Here is an 18,338-nt window from a genome sequence, read left to right on the forward strand (position 1 = left end):
GAGATTCCTTAGTGAATTTGGAATGGAACCACCATTTGACCCAGCAATCCCACTCCTTGGCCTATACTCAAAGGACTTAAAATCAGCATACTACCAGTGACTCAGCCACATCAATGTTTATAGCAGCTCAATTCACAATAGCTAAATTGTGCAACCAACCTAGATGCCCTTCAATAGATGAATGAATAAAGAAACTTTGGCAATACTCGGCCTTAAAGAAGAATGAAATTATGGAATTTGCAGGTAAATGGATGGAGTTGGAGAATATCACGCTAAGCAAGATAAGTCAATCCCAAAAAACCAAAAGGCCGAAAGTTTTCTCTGAAAAGTGGATGATGACACATACCCTAGGGTGGGGGAGAGAAGGGAAAAAATGAAGGAATTTTGGATTGGGCAGAGAGGAACAAAGGAAGGGGGAGGAGGGTGGGAAAGACAATGGAATGTATGGACATCATTACCCCATGTATGTGTATGTTTACACGAATGGTATGACTATACATTGCCTACAACCAGAGAAATGAAAAGTTGTATTCCATTTGTATACAATGAATTTAAATGCATTTGGCTGTCATTTATAACTATATAGAACAAAGTAAAAAATAAATAAAATGAAATAAAATCTCAAAAATTTCTTTCTGGAAACAGGAAAAAAAGATTCCAAGGTCACTGCTTTTTTCTTCCAGAGTCAGGAAAGTATGGTAAATTATCCATAAGTTCTACTTATTGTGGGACAGTAGAAATCTATGACTACTTTCAGCTGAGCTAAAAAACATACAAAAAACCTCAAACTCACCCAAAGCCCCAGTTTTCCCATTGCTATTCTTTCCCTGAGACCTATCCAGTAGAGCTTCAAGACTGAATCCAACTTGGGATCCAGCTTCTCAGTACCCTCCCCAGGGCTGCATGTGTAGCTGAGATCTCACACCTGGCGTACTGGGAGACCCATTTGTGACTTTTTATTCTTCCCAGGGGAACTTCTGCTTCCTGTCCTACTCACAACCACTTGACAAAAACAACCACTTTGCAGAAACATCCAGCCAAGCGGCTCAGTCTTTTCCCTTGAGGCTTTCTGAACATTTCCATTTCCACCTGCCCTCCTTCCCTAGGCTGGGAGAAGAGTTTGCACACAATGTCATCCCTCTCCTGAGGCCCAGAACCCCAGCACTTTGGAGACCTCCCTCCCTTCTTCCTTTATTACCCTCCGTTCTTCTGTCTATTGTAACATCCCCCCGACGCACACGCAGCTGAGCTCTTGCCTAAGAAACACTTCTTCAGACATCAACATGGCTTTGTCTTTCCAGTTACAGAGGAACAGTCTAACTGACAAATAGTAGTCAGCACTGATGGTTTCTCTTTTCTCATGGCTGTTTTCACTTCAACAATTTGAAAGTTCTCCTTTGCCAATCAAGTCCTTGGAAATTGCTCTTCTGGCAATTTCTAATGATGGCTAAATACAATGGACATTTCGCTAAGTTTACTACATTGATCAAACAGTAGCATTTCATCTAGTCAACAATTCTTTCTTGGGTCCTTGTTATCTGCTACGGAGAAATATAAATCAGAAGAGGAGTTTGGAGGGTAACAAGGTAAGAGTGAAGGCAGGCACTGCAATCTTAAGTGGTTGGAGAAGGTGACATTTATGCAAAATTCTGAAGGACATGAGGGTACAAGGTGTAGTGATATATGAGAAAAGAAAGTTCAAAGCAGAGGAAGAACAAGTATAAAGGCCCTGAGGCAGGAACATCCCTGGCACTTTCAAGTTACAGAAGGAAGTCAATGCTGCTTCAGAAGAGGAAATGCTGAGGAGAGGAAGAGAGGAGAACAGCAAGGGGATAGCTTTGGGAGAGGCAAGTCACATAAAGCCATACGTGCCATTAGGAGGGCTTTGTTTTACTTCCAATGAGCTGGGAAGGGAATGAATGTTTTTGAGCAGAGAAGGGACAATCTGTTCTGCCTTTCAGCACAGTACTCTGGCTGACGAGGAACACGTGCCATAGGAGACAAGGGTGAGTGAGCTCCAGCAGAACGCAGGCCAGAGAGGATGGCAGCAGGACTCAGAGGAACAGCAGTAGAGATGGTGAAGTGGCTGAATTTGACGTGGTAAGCATATGGCACCCCTTCCTCTTCCTCCTCCTCCTCCTCCTCCTCCTCCTCTTCTTCCTTCTGAGGTCAGGGGTACTAGTGTGGTGCTTTTCCACTGAGCCCTTTCCCCCTTTCCTTTTGAAATGTTTAAGTGTCACTTGTGCTTGCACCTGAATTTGTCAGGTCAGATCTGGTAGACAATAATGACACTCTTTTTATACAAGATAGTATTTATTTTAGTAATAATATGAAAGCAAAAGTGAAAGGTGATAGAGAAAGAGAAGAAAACACATCACCAGATGGGGAAACACCTACACCTAAGGTCATGTAGCTGGGGAGCCCCCCGGGTAGCTATTCAGGATCCTGACAGGGAAGTCCCCAGAGCATCTTCTCCATGGGTGAGACTTCAAAGTCTTATTCCCAGCAGGGCTCCTTAAATATAAGTTAGAACAAAGAAAACTCTATTCCAACAACCTGTGACCTTGTGATCCCCTCAAGGACACTTCATCCCCCCAAGTACTAGTCAGAGCTCCAAAGGGAGGGAGTTTTTGCCTTGAGATAAGTATCACTAAGTTCTTGTGAATGAGTCAAACCCGCGGAGAAAGCAGCCTTCTGTAGATGCTCCATCAAGGATGTGCAGAGGTCATGGCAAGCACGTGGACAGGGAATATCTTTAATATTTTCCTTAGCCCTTTAGTTTTCAGGAACCAAACATCTCCTGATTTTCCTTTTACTTCTCTGACCTCTGCTTTTTAGTCCCCTTCTTCCAGACCCTCTGGGGATTCCAGGTCTTCCTCATCCTGGCCTCCATGTTCATGGCTCAGCCCCATGCCCCATGCGCACATCTCTCTCCTCAGCTTCTGACCTGCATGAACCACAGGCCAACTACACTGGACTCCTCCACATGTTAAAAAGTGGTTTATCATCATTCAACGCCTTCAAAATAGACTCATCTTCTGATCGGAACTTCTGCTTTGCCTCTTAAACTTTTCTGTGTTGATGAAGATTACCACCATGATCTCCTCCTACAGCCCAAACCAGAAGTAGGAGTTGCTCAAACCCATTGCTGTCCACTCAGGAGTCCCACCATCCTCCCTCCTGTAGATCTGGTTGCACCATCCCACTGTCCTTGTTACTTGGTTTCCTGTCATTTCTGATGAACTCTATGTTTGGTTCTTAATTCCTGAGTCACATAAATTCAAGAGATGCAACTTTCTTCATCTTCTGGAACTAAACTTAATTTCAATTGATGTGAATTCCAGGGAACCTCCGTGTTCCTGACCCTACCTGCTCACCCAACTTTGCCTATGAGTGGGAGGGTGTGCTGAAGATAGTGGCCACTCCAGGGAGCTCTGAGTTCCATAACAAACGGGGGCAGCACGTGTGGGAGCAAGAGATCACAACTCCAGCAGAGAGCCAGAGAGGCTGGGGCCCCGCTGGCCTTTGCCAGGGTATGCCCTCGGCCTCCATCCCCAGCTTCAAAGTTTCACACCGTCTCTACTGAGGAACAAGTCTGCAACACGTAAACCCTTAGGGGACAAATCACATTCAAATGGTGGCAGTCCAAGGTGGGCCTTCTGCGTGCAGCTCCTGGACTATGTTGCTTACCTCCACCTCCACCTAACTCTCCATCTGAAAAATCCATCTAACTATGAACGGAGATATTTTTACTACAACTTTGTTTTTGGAGAGACATAATTCGAGTAATCTTAATGAATTATTGATCTTTGTTAGAATCAGGCAAGAAAAATATAAACAATCTTCCTGATGTCAGAGTCCATATTTGAAATTATAAAGGATTAGAATTAAATTAAAAATTAAAAATTAAATCAAACCAACACATGATATGTACTTTACCTGGGAAAAAGAAGACAGAGCTGCTCCCACCCGGGATCACTCCCCTACCCCTGACTCAGGTGGTCCCAAAGACACAGTAAGCCAACAGCCAACACCTGCCGCCTAAACAGAAGCACCCCAGTGCCCAGGCTGCTGAACCCAAGAACACGCAGATGCTCTGCAAGTTCAAGTGCACATCTGAGTAACAGATTCGATGGACAGTATTTTCTTCTTTATAACGAGAGAGGAGATACAGAGTTAGGACCCTTCTTACATAATCAACCTAAGACAAGTGTTTAGGTTCATATCAGGTTACCAACTCTTCGGTTTCTGAAAATATTTGATCAATAGTACTTATTATTGAGTGATTTAAAGCCTCGTGTGGGTATTAAACCATTAAAATATCAAAATATCACAGAGTGGCAGCTCCGGTTAAAAAAATAAAAAGTTGCCTATGCCTCTGTTGACCAGAATGGAACATAAATCATCTTCCAGACACATTATATTGCAACACCTTTATTACAGAACGATGGGAGTCTCCAGTATGAGTGAGCACAGTGGTCAGGGTTTACACACAATCACAGCTTGTTTTAACAAGTTGAAATTCTTTCCTCTCCTCTTAAAGAAAGTGAAGCAGACTTTTCACTCTTTTAACTGCTAGGTCTCAGCCTACCAGAGATGGAAGAATTGTAAGATGTAGTGAACAGGGAGAAAAAAATCCAAAGAGCATAACACACGTGCGCGTGCACAATCCACACAGATTTTACGAGAGGTAGTCTTTACCAAAAGGCAAAATTTATAGCTCTGAGTCATTTATAGCTTTTAAATGTAATGTTATAATGCAAATAGATTTTTTTCTTTTTTCTCTTCCCCCGAGTGATGAGCTCATGAATAAACGTGAAAAGGATGCAAGGCTGGAGACAGGGATGGGAAGAGGAGGCTGGGAATGAATCAGCGTGCGCCTGCTTTCTCCAGAATCTGTCAGTGCAGCCATGGGATCGGTTCACTGCTCAGCATGAAGACTCGGGGCACGGCTATGTGTGACATGGCACTGAACAATTCCCATCCGAGGCAACAGACCAGGAATGCTGCTCAGCCCACCGCGCAACAAAAATGTATGAAATCGCATTAGCAGAAAAACAAGATTTCTGGGTCTTACCACAGAAAGGCTTTTTTCCCCTCCTAGATGAATGTTCACCTCTAATTGAGCAACTGTTACCCTCTTTATTTCTACCTGAAAGTGGCTTTTACAATTCATAATTAAGGGCAGGATCTTTATAATCCCATCATGATGGAATGTCTTTTTAGTGCCTGAATGCAATTCATTAACAGGATATTTAGGGCTGTTTCTTCAGTGCTTAATTGGACTACAATTCATTTGCATGTCCTGATCATGCATTTTAAGTCTTTTACAAGAACTCCATTTAGTGACTCTCCAAAACAAGTTCTGGAAGGCTAATGTACGTGGTCCTAATAAAATTCAGGAGATATAAGACTCCATTTGTAGTTGAAAAGAAAATTGTAGCAGGAAAAATACCTAAAACCCAATCAGGGGTTCTCTAAATTAATACAACAAGATTGTTTTTAAGAAAGAAAAGTTATTCAGTATGAAAACATCTAAAAGTCAAACCTTTTTGTTAAACTTGAATTAGTATAAAAGTTCTGCAGAATTCAAAAGGAGAGTGCCCCCTGCCCTGCTGCCCACCCCCAAGGAACTGTGTATATCACAGAATCAGCAATGGAAAGCACACAATACACAAAGTAAAATGGACTTTTGGGGATGTGGGAGGCTTAGGGTTAATTCGTTTAAAATTCATGGCTGATTTTATGTGGAAACATTATATATTCTACTCACAGGCTGTTAGGTTTGGAAAGCTTTAGATAGAACAATTAATTTAATGGATCCAACAAAACCAATCAGAAAGTTATTAAGTGATATAAAGTTGTAATACAAACACATCTTTCAATCTAAACAGACTTGTGAGGTGTGGATACCTTACTTTTTTAGCTTGGCACCCACTTATACCAATAGGATTTTGGCACCAACTTATACCAATAGGATCTGATCAGCCTTCCTGATGGAATTAGCCTTATTTTCCCCACAAAGGTTCTAAAAGTCTCTTTGATCAACCCTGGTTCGTAAAGACCTAACCAGATAAATTAGCTCTGAGGCTGACCTTGCACCATCAATCCTTACTTCTCTACCTTTCCTTCAGGAGAAGAACCCTGGGACCCAGGGGGAATTCCAGGACTCCATGGTCCTTCAGAGAGAGGCTGACCTGGGCTGTGAAAGGCCTCCTTTCAGCTGTAACATCCTTCAAAACTCTTCCAAGAATAAAAACATGATCCTTAGAAAGGCCATGCTCCTCAATTGGTCATTTAGTTCAAAATTCTCAATAAAAAACAAAATAATCATATTACATTTAATGGATTTTATTTCAAGGCCAATAATATTTTTTTAAAAATTTAAACCTCCCAAGGTCAGTAACATATGCATAGTGAGGCCTGAACATATTAAGTGACTCGTCCAAAGTCTATCAGTCCGTCTAGGATTCAGAGGTCTATTCTGAGGGGTTGAGCTCTTTCCACAGCAGTACTCTGCATCCGAAGCTTTTTTACTTAATTTATTAAAAGTCATTTATTTCTATGTATCAAGTGGTAAGTCAAATTTACTACATTCCTAATAACCCTTTGGTATAAAAGTTTCCTATAAATAGATGAACAAAAAACAGGATGAAAGAAGCAAGGAAATAAATCTTATGATATTCCTTTAAGTGGAATATGCAAAATTTAAAAATTTCCTTATTTATATAGGCAAATATTTTGAAATCATCGAGCTATAGATTAGATCAAGAGAATTTGGCTTTAAAAATAATTTACTTATATGCTTATTTTTTCACAGCTGCTTTTCAATGTAACTATGAAAATTTTCCTTAGTAATTTAAATCCCCTTAAATAAGACTTAAATATAGTGACATGCATTTAAATCCATGGTACTGAATTTAAATATAACTGGGGTTTTATGTTTGGTTCCTTCTCCCCTCATTGAACATATTTTAATTAAAATAATGACTCTACTTGCCTACATAGTATAACTAATGTCTTTTTTCTCAATATTTAAATTTTAAAATAAATTTTAACTATGTCTCAATATATATTACTATATGTGTGGTCATATGTAAAATATATAATAACATATAGACACTATCCAAAATAAAAATCACTTAAAATTAACTGGTATATGCTACTAATAAATGTTTAAAGTGAAATGTAGCACCAGCATGGTTTATAAAATTTACAGCTTTGTGGAGTATCTTCAAATTGAGCTTGGATTAATTGGCACTGTGTCTTTGTGCAAATAAGCTCAAAGCTTTATTTGGAGGATAACAAATATAGTTTTAGCTGCTTTGTTCTGAGTTTTTTAGCCCTAGTGAATTAGCAGTAATCTCAGTGATCAAAACCCCAGTGTCCAAAAGGTTGGATATCTCTTAGATACTTTGTCAGGAATGTAAAAAAATATTTGCACTAGACAATAGACAAACGTAGAAGTATTTCCTATTTTGTTTTAAGTAGACAATGTATTTTACCACCATTATTTATGGAAAATATTAATATAATGTGTGTGAAAACACTTTGCTTACAAAAGTTTAAGAATGAAGCAATCAGAAGGATAGGTATCAAGCTTTATCATTTTAACATTGTAAAAACATGCAGAAATCTTACTTCTGAAATTATATTCATGGATCAATTAAAATTTATTCTAATATAAATACATCTAGGGAAATTCATTTTACCCTCTTATTGAGATCTTTCTCACACAGAATTTGTCAAGAAATACCATAAAATGATTTGCCAGTATATGTTCTTTGGCAGAGACTTATTTAATAATCTCTCTAAATGTTGATTGTCCAGAATTGCTTTTCAATGCTTAGCAAATTTATTCTCCATCAGTGAATTTCAATAATCTGTCCTTAGGATATTAATCATATGTAGCACTTTATATCTCCTCATTTTGAGTAGTAAATATAAATTTTGTATAACTCTACAAATTTCTTTCCAACATAAAAATAATATATAAAGGAAAATTTAAATAGATGTAGTAAATTATCTATGATCAAGTACATCAAACTACTATTTTTAAAGATACTACTACTACAATAGTCATCCTGAAGCATGTTTTATTTTGATTATAAATTTATCAGCATAAATTCTTCCCCAAACTGCTAAAATAAACCCAACTGTACTATAAAATTTAGATGATCTGCATTATTTCCCATAGTTTTTTCCTTGGATTATTTTAGCTCAAAAATACATTTGTAATGTCTAAACTGTAAACAGAGTTAAGTTCTCATTTAAGCTATTAAGAACCTTTTGGCACAAGTGAAGTATGTAGGCTATGTTGCCAAAGATTTGATATGAAGAAGTTTGTTTTTTAAGAAATTAACTAGTTAACAAACATATACTTAACTGAGCATAGAATTGATTTATACTTTATTTTTAGAAGACCATTGTAATACAGAATACAACCATGGTTTATTTTATGCATAGTTTACTGTCGTTATGTTAGATATATCAATTTACTTATGTATCTGGTACTGTGACATCAAAAAAATACATGTAGCTATGTTTTACTTTTAAAACATTTCAGATTTCTTAATATGCTTTAATGATACTCAAAAACATTACATAATAACATTATCATGTTATTGTTAACATTATCATGTTAATGTTAATTCAGATTTAACTCCAAAATGTAAATTCATAAATAAAAATTATTGTATATTACTTTCTAGTGAGAAATTTAAACCATGTTTAAACCAAAGTTTACCTTTACCAAGCCTTAATAATCTGCATAAGTAATTTTCATTATTTGTGTATGATATGATCATATACTCAGATCATCCAAAAATTAAATAACACTTTGAGTACTCTTAAGTGAATGGATTTGAAATAAAAACAAAAATTAGTAGCCTATGGGATGATATACACTGCCTAGAGGTGACTCTGTAAGATACAAATAGACTCTATTTACAGAAAACTTTTACAGAATAGTAAAAGTTTTAAAAAAATTAGAAACCTTTATATTTCTGAATAGAACAATGCATGACTATAATTCCTCCTAAATTACTTCTTATATGTTCATGAAAACAAATAAAAATAACATGACAATGAGATTTTACCTGAGATGAAAGATACTTCTTAAAATGATTCTGCCCGAATTAACTAGCAAGTATGTCCCAAAACAAGATGTGATTAAAAGTATGATAATATTACAATAGGTGTGCTATAGTATTAGTGCCAAAATTGAGAGAGGAAAATGGTTTGTAAATATCTTGATATAAAAGAAATTAATATATTGTAAAGAAACATCATAAACAAATGGGAAAAAAGTGGATAATTTGTTCAACAAAGTAATTTTTTGAAAATTACTTATTTGAAAAATAATTAAGCATTCAACTTACATGATACTAATGGATTTATTAAAGAATTTGGTGTAAACAAAGAAATTATAAAATATCAAAAACAGATGTGCTTTCTAACTGGCATAAAGTTAAGGATTTTGTAAGATTAAAGACAATTCAAGGGATGGCAAAGAAAAAGATGATGTAATAAAATTAAAATTTCCATTCATTGAAAAATCAAGCACAAAGCCATAAACAAACTTGTATGTAAATATTCAATTTGATAGAAATAATTTTGATAAAAAGTGGCATTCTCTATTATAAAAGACTTTAAAATCTACTCAGATGCTAATAAACAAGAATGCAGACAGACAATTCTTACTTGGAAAAATACTATGATAAATTCATTAAAAATTAATGAATAACTTCATTAAAAATTAGTGAACTCACTAATTTAGAGAAAATCCAATAAAAATCATAATTATTACATCACTATTTCTAATCTGTACAATTCACAAAACAGACTTTAAATGTTGATTCTCAGTGCTCACTGAAATAGGTGGGCATCCATGATTTGAAAGGACATAAATTATATTAATTTTAGGAAAGTAATTGACAATCACCTGAAAAACATCTGTGGTCTTTTAATCAGAATTTATGCTTCTAAAGAAATAATTAGAGATAGGTTTATAGATGTATATGTAAAGATGTTCATCACAGTGTTATTTATAACAGTGAAAGCTTAGGCAATAATTAATGGTAAGTAAAGAAAAGAGTTATTTATGATCCTTCCTTGTGATAGAATGTTACACTGCAATTATAAAGACATTTCCAAAGCATCTTTAATGACCTGGAAATTTATCATGGTATAAAGTTAAATGAAAATTTAGGACTTAAACATATATATATATATGTGTGTGTATATATATATATATATAATTATTAAAATAAACATTAAGTACAAAGGAATTGTTAGGCTTAAGTATAATTTTAATCTTTTCTTTGTATTTTCAAAATGCCCTATGATAAAATTGTATTCCTTTCTTAATTATAAAATTTCTTTAATTTTTTAAATGTGACATTTTTGAAATTATTGAGGAAGCAATAAAAGTGATATAGCTAGATAAAGAATAAATATAGGTATAGATATGTTGATATTACAACATGCAAATGCAAATGCATACTTAAACACCAGCACAGTAAACAGTTACATTGATTCAAGTTTAAATAGCATTATCTTAACTTTCTGTTCTAAGCTAATTTGGTAGCTGAAAGTGTCAAATGAATGGCCATTACGTTTCTCACTTGCATTAAGTGGGTTTTCATGAGGTTTAACTCAGATGTAATGTTTCCCTGTCTATTAACTTCCTCCCCACTGTTCATTATTTTCTTCGTCTTTTGATGCCTCAAGTTCTTTGCAATTAATGTATAATTAGAACTACTGTGATCACTTCTATATAACTAGCACTATTCCTGAGTTTTATTGTAATTTCCGTTTTAAACTGTTTCTATTAGGCTACTGCTTGACTCTGACAAGTGCCTTGTCTACTCAGGAGATCCTGGCACCCACCCTGGAAAGTGTCTCTGCCAGGCATGGTCACTCACTCCAGGGCAGCCTGGAATGTTGCTTTCCGCAGCAAACATCTATTTTTGCCACCGCTGGAAAGCTTTGATAAACCATTCCTTAACCGAGGAACTCAAGGCAGAAGGAACCACTACAGCATATGTCTCTTCTCTACCTGTAATAGGGCTAGAGTTGCTAATATCACATATTTTGCATGTCCAAACTGTATAAAAGATAAATATACTACTATGCTTTAGCAGCATAGAGATCACATGCTGTTAAGAAAAATTATAGACCTTGGAATCTTTCAGTAACCAGCCACAAACCCCATAATTGCAAGAAAATGATGCAAAATTCTCATGTTATGCATGAATTTTGTCCTCTATCAGGAAAGATGACACTTTCCACAACATTTTTGCTAGGTTAAAACCAGGACTATATACTGAAATTGAAGCAACAATGTAAAATTCTGCCATAGAACATGATATTTTATTAACTTGGAAAATTTTAATAATGATTTTTCAAAAAATATAAAACAGATTCATGTGTGTTGAAACATAAAAATTAAAATCACTTGCTATTCTGAGTTTAACTAATTTCAATCTGAAGACTTTCATATTCGCAGTTTACAGTGAGATAACAATATAAATTTAAGTAGTAACTGTAATTAATGCAACATCTTTTGCTTGAATTCTCAGGGGTTACCTCAATTTGTTGCAATCTTTGTCATTGAGCAATGACTAGCATTGCTCCTTTTAATGTACTTTTTCTAATTTTCACAATTTCTAGTTAGGTCAAACTGCATGCTTTCAATGTGTGTGCTTCCTTGGAATTCAAACACGTTAAGTATATTACTTGTAATGGTACACAGCAAAAAGGGGAACTTTAAAAAAACTAAAACAACTTTGCAACACCAGTAATCACCTCACCTTGATATTCTTGAAGTGCTAATGGAAAAAAATCACTTTTTCTGACATTCTGATTTAAACATGATTTCATTCTATATTAAAATTTATTAATTTTCGGCAAGACTGAGAAATAAAAGGTTTCTTTGCAGAAAAATTCTTAGTTTTATCACAAGGGATTTTTAAAACCTGTCAAGACACATATTGTTAAATTAATAGTGTAATAAAATAAGTTTACATTAAATGTATAATTTAACTATAAATGTAATACTATTTTGACAAGATCATTATCTCTGGTTATATTGAACAAATTTTGTTTATCTCCCCGAAACAGAAAAAATGTTAAAATTTTTCGTGGCCAAAAAATGTATTTTTAGATATTCATGCAACTCCTCTCATTCAAAAGAAAATAGTCTGCAAATGTGATTTCAGAATTGAATTTTTAAACAATGGAAAGATGATACAAAAATATTAGCTCTAGCAGAGTTATGCATATATTCTTTGAAGGAGAAAAATTTGATCATTAAATATTTTTTCAAAAAGGGAATATTTTACATTTAATTTTTAACAAAAACAAATAACTGATAAAAATTTCTATACGTCTCTTGGTTTTGAATCTAGAGGTTGAAATGTCCCCAGCTTGCTGTGTTGCATTGCCATCTAGCGGGTAGCTGCAGCTACTACAGGGCAAAGAGCGCTCTCAATGTTCAATGGAACAAAGTTAAAGCTGAAGGACAATAAGAATCACCTCCAGACCAACCCAGGAATTTTTCAGCTATGAAAATACGTACAGTCAATATAGTACATAATTGCTTATAGTAAATAGAAATTTAATTTAATGAATGGAAAACAAATATTATGATAGAATATTATAAAATGTACACAGCTTTTGGTTATTTGGTATTTCCCCCTTTTGTTACATAAAAAATAGCATTATAAGACTTAGGGTGTAACTCATAATACAGATCATGCTTATGCATGAGGTCCTAGGTTCAATTCCCAGCAACAACAACAACAAATTAGCATTATAGTATACTATAATACTTGGTGTTATCTTCCTTTTTGTTCTTTGTGCACACACACAGGTGCACACATATAGACACATGTGTTTATATTTGCAAAAAGAGACACAAGATAGTTAAACAAAATGTATTTAAAAATGATTTCCTATAGGGTGAGAAAAAGAATATGAAGAAGGGAGAGTGACAGAGCAAGACATCTCTAAATAATTTGTTATACAAGACTCTGAAATCATATAAATGTTTTACATTTTTGAAAATGAAGTCAATATAAAAATGTGTCAAATAAAAATAGAATGAAATTAATAGCTTAATAAAATACTCAGTTGGTGGCATCATCATGCATAAAGAAGAATTGTATCTTGCTACCTTCAAAGCAAGTTCTCTGTAAAGTCTTCATAGAATACATTCTAGGGACAAAAGGAGCTGCAACTTTGTTTTAACTTAATTGAGTGGCCTTAATTGAGTTTATACATAAGATAAAGCAAACAAATAATTTTATGTTGCTAGAAACTAAGATTTTCCATGTAAGAGAAAGGGGGCGGCAAGAAAAAAAAAAAAAAGAAGTAAAAGCCCTACAGAGATAGTTTGAATTAAAAATATTACTATGAACTATGAAAAAATATTTTTATTTTAAAAAATATGTATTTCTTAGTTCTGTCAACTGAAATGTTTAGAATAAATGACAGTCTACTGGCAATGGGCTTCCGTATCACCCAAATTATGACTCTAAAAATCATTTCCAATTCAAAAGAATTAAGGTTCCTTGAAGATATGGTGGGTTCTAGATTAAGGGCAAATCTTATGCCAGAAAACAAAGAAAATACCAATGGAATCCAGAAATTCACTTGAAGGATGTCCCATTGTCAAATGATATGACATTTGAGCTTGTAAACAGAATAATGGCTGCAACTGTTTGGAAAACCTTTAATATATAAAAATGTATATGCTCATAATGATACTTAAAGAAAACAAAAAATGTTTCTAGGGCTGCAGTTGTGACTCAGTGGTAGAGTGCTTGCCTGTCTAGTGTGAGGCACTGGGTTCAAGTCTCAGCACCACATACAAATAAATAAATAAAATTAAGGTCCAGTGACAACTAAAAGAAATTTTTAAAAATTGTTTCTTTAGTCACTATTAGAGGAAGTGATGTAGCAACTCTTTACTCTCAACATTGACAACATTAAAAAGGGAGTGTTTACCCTGCTTTTCTTGTTTGAACTATATTTCAATTTAATCAGATGATCCTAATTTATAAGGAAAGGTTTTTAATAAATTATTATTACAGAACAGTCATCAATATTAAATCTAGAAAGAATGATCAAACTCCCAGTGAAATGATCATTTCGACAACCGTCCACAACATGCTGACGCCCTAAGGGGAGGGTCGATAGATACTGCTGTCTGCAGCATGGTAAGCTCACTGGTGTTCTTCAGAGTTGCAGTGGGGGGAAAAGCCGTTTTGCAATATAAAGATCAGGCTGTCACCTGAACCCAATCACCAATTTCAGGATTGCTAAAAATGGAACTTTGAGTGCTTCCTGATGTCATGCAACATAAATGCACAGAACTTACTTTTACCAAAAACTGACCCTGGGTTTTTTCAAGCTCTTTAGTACTAATTGTGTGCAAGACAGGGGCAAGTAAGCTGGATAAATAATATTGACACCATGAGGAAGGAACCAGACAACTCCAGAATGCGGGGTCATCTGTGAGACCATCATTCCTGTTTTGTTTTTTTGTTTTTTTCAATGAATCAATGGAAAGTACGATAAAAAGTGATGGGCTTGCTACAGATGTAAAAGGAATGCATGGGCATAACAACTGAATAGAACACATGAGTCTTGTTTAGATATTGATTTGGGAAAAAGAAATATTTATCAAATCTTTTAAAAAGATTAAACAATCAAGGAACTTAGAATATGGACTAGTTATTAGAAGACAGATAATAATGCATTGTGATTATTCTTTACATATGGCAGTAATAATTGGTTACAAGTCACATTTTTAGGGACACATTAAAATACCAAGTACAAAATTCCTGGAATTTGCTTTAAAATATGTCAACAAAAAATGGAGGAGAATAGATGATATAAGATGGCAAAATACTGATTAAAATCAAAGGGCAGACATATGGGGGTCCTATTACACTGTGCGGTCTCCATTTGCACATGCTTAAAATGTAAAAATTTGTGGCATGTTTTTAAAAATGCCATCGCTAGGGTAAAGAATTTTGGTGTTTTAAGTCCTGAAGGTAAAAAGATAAAAGAAAGGAAGATGAAGACTCACTCTGCTTGTTTCTCCTCTATATTTTTAGCAGTTCTCTAAAACTAGACTTTTTTTAAAGAGGAAATTTCACAGGTAAAAGGCATTTCCTTCTCACAGTCTCAAACGCTTTGCCTTTTATACACTGACTGCCTCGAAGAAACTTAAACATGGCATTACAAGGGAATTCTGACTCTCCCTGGCCCCTGAATGCACACCCCAAATGACCAAGCCTAAATAGCAGCCCCGCTCTGACCCACTCCTGATGCACTGGTAGAAACGTCTCTAAGGGCTTTCTTCTTCCCCAGTCAGCTTGGCCTGCTCTTCTCACTGCCCATTAGTTTCTTGCAAAATCTTCCCACATAGCACTTGACATATGATCTTAAATGTGTCTGAATATCTCCTTAGACTTCAATTCCCTTAGGGCAGGGACTTTGCTTTGAACCCTTTCTTTCCAGTGCCAACCACAAATAATATATTCCCTGTATCTGCCAAATCCATGCATGCTGTTGTACTATCTTCTGCAAGTCTTGCTAACCTAGGTAGAAGGTTTTCACTACCCAAACCCTCATCCTTCACTCCCCTACTAAGATTTGGAGAGTCTGTCTAGTCTTTTAGACTATTTTCTGGAATACTTCTTTGGCCAATTTTGATTAAAACACTATAGTAATTCCCCTTATCCATAGTTTTATCTTCTGTGACTTTGTTTTACCAGTAGTCTAACTTCAGTCAAAAATATTAAAAGGAAAATTTCTGAAATAATTCATGCTTTAAAAAACATACACCATTGTGAGATACCCCATGAAATCTTGTATAATCAGAGGTTCCGGGCAGCTACTTGGAATCTTAGAATATATATCCAATGGATAAGGGGGGCAACTTCACTTGCCCGTCAGGGTTTTTAAGGCTCCTCATCAAATTTCCTGGAGAAACTTGATAAGAAGAGGCTTATGATCATTTGGTCTAGGGATTAGAGAATTAACAAGTCACAAGAGTTTTAGTTTATAAGATTCTGGAAAGTGAAGTAATTACACAATTTGTATGAATGTCAGTTTTCTTGAAACTTCTTAAAAACACCTTTATTGAGATACATTTAAAGTGTATTTAAAAATACACTTTACTTTTTAAATGTATTCACACATTTATTCAACCACCTCCATAAACTAACCTTACAATATTTTTATCACCCACCTCCCCAAATCCTATACCATTAGCCATCACTTCCCATCTCCCACCTTGATGTTACATACCCACTAATCTATTTTCACCTTTATAAATTTCCCTATTCTAGACTTTTCATGCAAATAAAATCATAATATGTGGGTTTTTAAATTTTTGGATCTGGCTTCTTTTATTTAAGAATAGTTTCAGGTTTTATCCATGTTATAACATCCATCAGTACTTCATTTCCTTTATTGTCAAATACTATTTCATTATAAAACATACCATGTTTTGTTTATTCATTCATATGGGAAGAATTTTTTTTTTCTTCATTTCCCTACAGGTTCTTGGTTGGAAATGTGAGAAAAAGAAAAATCTTGTGTTCCATTTCCAGAACATACTATTTAGCCTAAAATGTAAAATTGGGATGTAAAATCCAATCATAACCATTTTAACTATAGACCTTCCCTTTGCCCACTCCAATTTTAAAATTAGCCAATTATATAGATGGTGATCCCAAGTTTCTTCTATTAGAGCAAATGACAGAACTGCATTAGGGATAAAACAGGCAGACTGCCCACTCAGGTGGCTTTCTTGCCAGATTTTGTTCGGTAGCACACCCTTCTGCAGAAGTAAAGTTTGCCTTGAGGATTAACTTTTGAGCACATGCGTGATTTCTTGAAGCAACCTGATATTTCTAACAATCAATAATCTTGGGGACTCGTTCGGGATAATTACCTCACCCAGGGGATCATGGAAACATACTCCACTGAGAAGGAGGGAATCCCTCTGCCTCTTTGTGGTGGCTTCAGAGTGGTGGGCAACCTGCGACCACTGAAGCCACCAACAGACTCGAACCCAAAAGTTGATTGGCAGTGCAGGAAAGGTCCCAAGCAAACACTGCCATCAAACAGGCAATTCTGTGAACTGACCAAGGTGGGAAAACCTATTCTCGAGAAAGAAGTACTTCCTTGGTGGTTGAGATATCCCAGAGGAGTGTGAGTTAGATGTAGCACAAGAAATATCCATAAAGGGGAGGTGAGCCTCCAAATTAAAAACTGAAGTATAGAGAAAGAGGATGCCGGCAGGGGAAAAGACATCAAAATCCCCCCAGATGGCCTTCCTGGGCCTTCTGTTAAAATATTGGAAAGACAGTCCCAGGACAAAGGGGGAAGAAAAGCAAAAATGATAAAAATATTGTTGTTTTATTTGGACTCAGGAATCTATCATAAAGCAAAAATTGGGTAGATGAAGATTGCATATGTTAATTATTGGTAGAATATGTAAATGTAAAATATCTGATAGAGAGGAAGAGATAGATTGGGTTCTTTGTAGTCCTCTTTCCTCTTAAAATTACTAAAAAATGAGGATAAAACTGGTATGACTCAGAAGGAAGAATCAAATGAATGGGATCCCTTAACTGTCTTCCCCCAGGAATGTTTTAGAAGAGGGCGGAGAGAACCAGAATTCACTGTAGTGACTTCTACCCTTCCCCCAGCTTTGTACCCTCCCTGCCTAGACTGAAGGAAAAAAAAAAAAAAAAAAAGAACAATGCAAATAGGATATTCTAAGTTTCCGCTTTCCCCAGGGAAAGAAATCTGGTTCCTTCCCTCCCCAAAAACCCTTTGTCCTTTATGTGAGGTTCCTCTGGGAGGGGAAGAAATTGTATTTATACCTAACTAGTTCAGATTTGAAAAAATTTTAAATGGAAACTACAACATCTGTTAGAAGACATATATGAGGTTGCAGCCCAATTAGACCAATTCCTCGACCCCCAACTTTATACCCAGATCAAGCTAATGTTCATATTAAGTATTTTATTTTCTGGGGAGGAACTGGGAATGATTCAAACAGCAGCAACAGCAGCTTGGGAATGTGAACAACAAGCTAGATAGGAGGTTCTACTTGCTGATGTAAATTTTCCAAATCAAGAGCCCCTCTGAGATAACAATAAATACATAGGGGACTCATGAGAGATCTTAGAGATTTAATCACAGCCAAAGCTTTTGATATGCAATAAGAAAAAGATGAAGGGCCAACACAATTTTCAAATAGATTGAAGGAACAGATGAGAAAATGTTGCCGCCTGCAGCAACAAGACCAT

This window comes from Sciurus vulgaris (genome assembly GCF_902686455.1).
Source record: "Sciurus vulgaris genome assembly, chromosome: 7".
Classification (NCBI taxonomy): domain Eukaryota; kingdom Metazoa; phylum Chordata; class Mammalia; order Rodentia; family Sciuridae; genus Sciurus; species Sciurus vulgaris.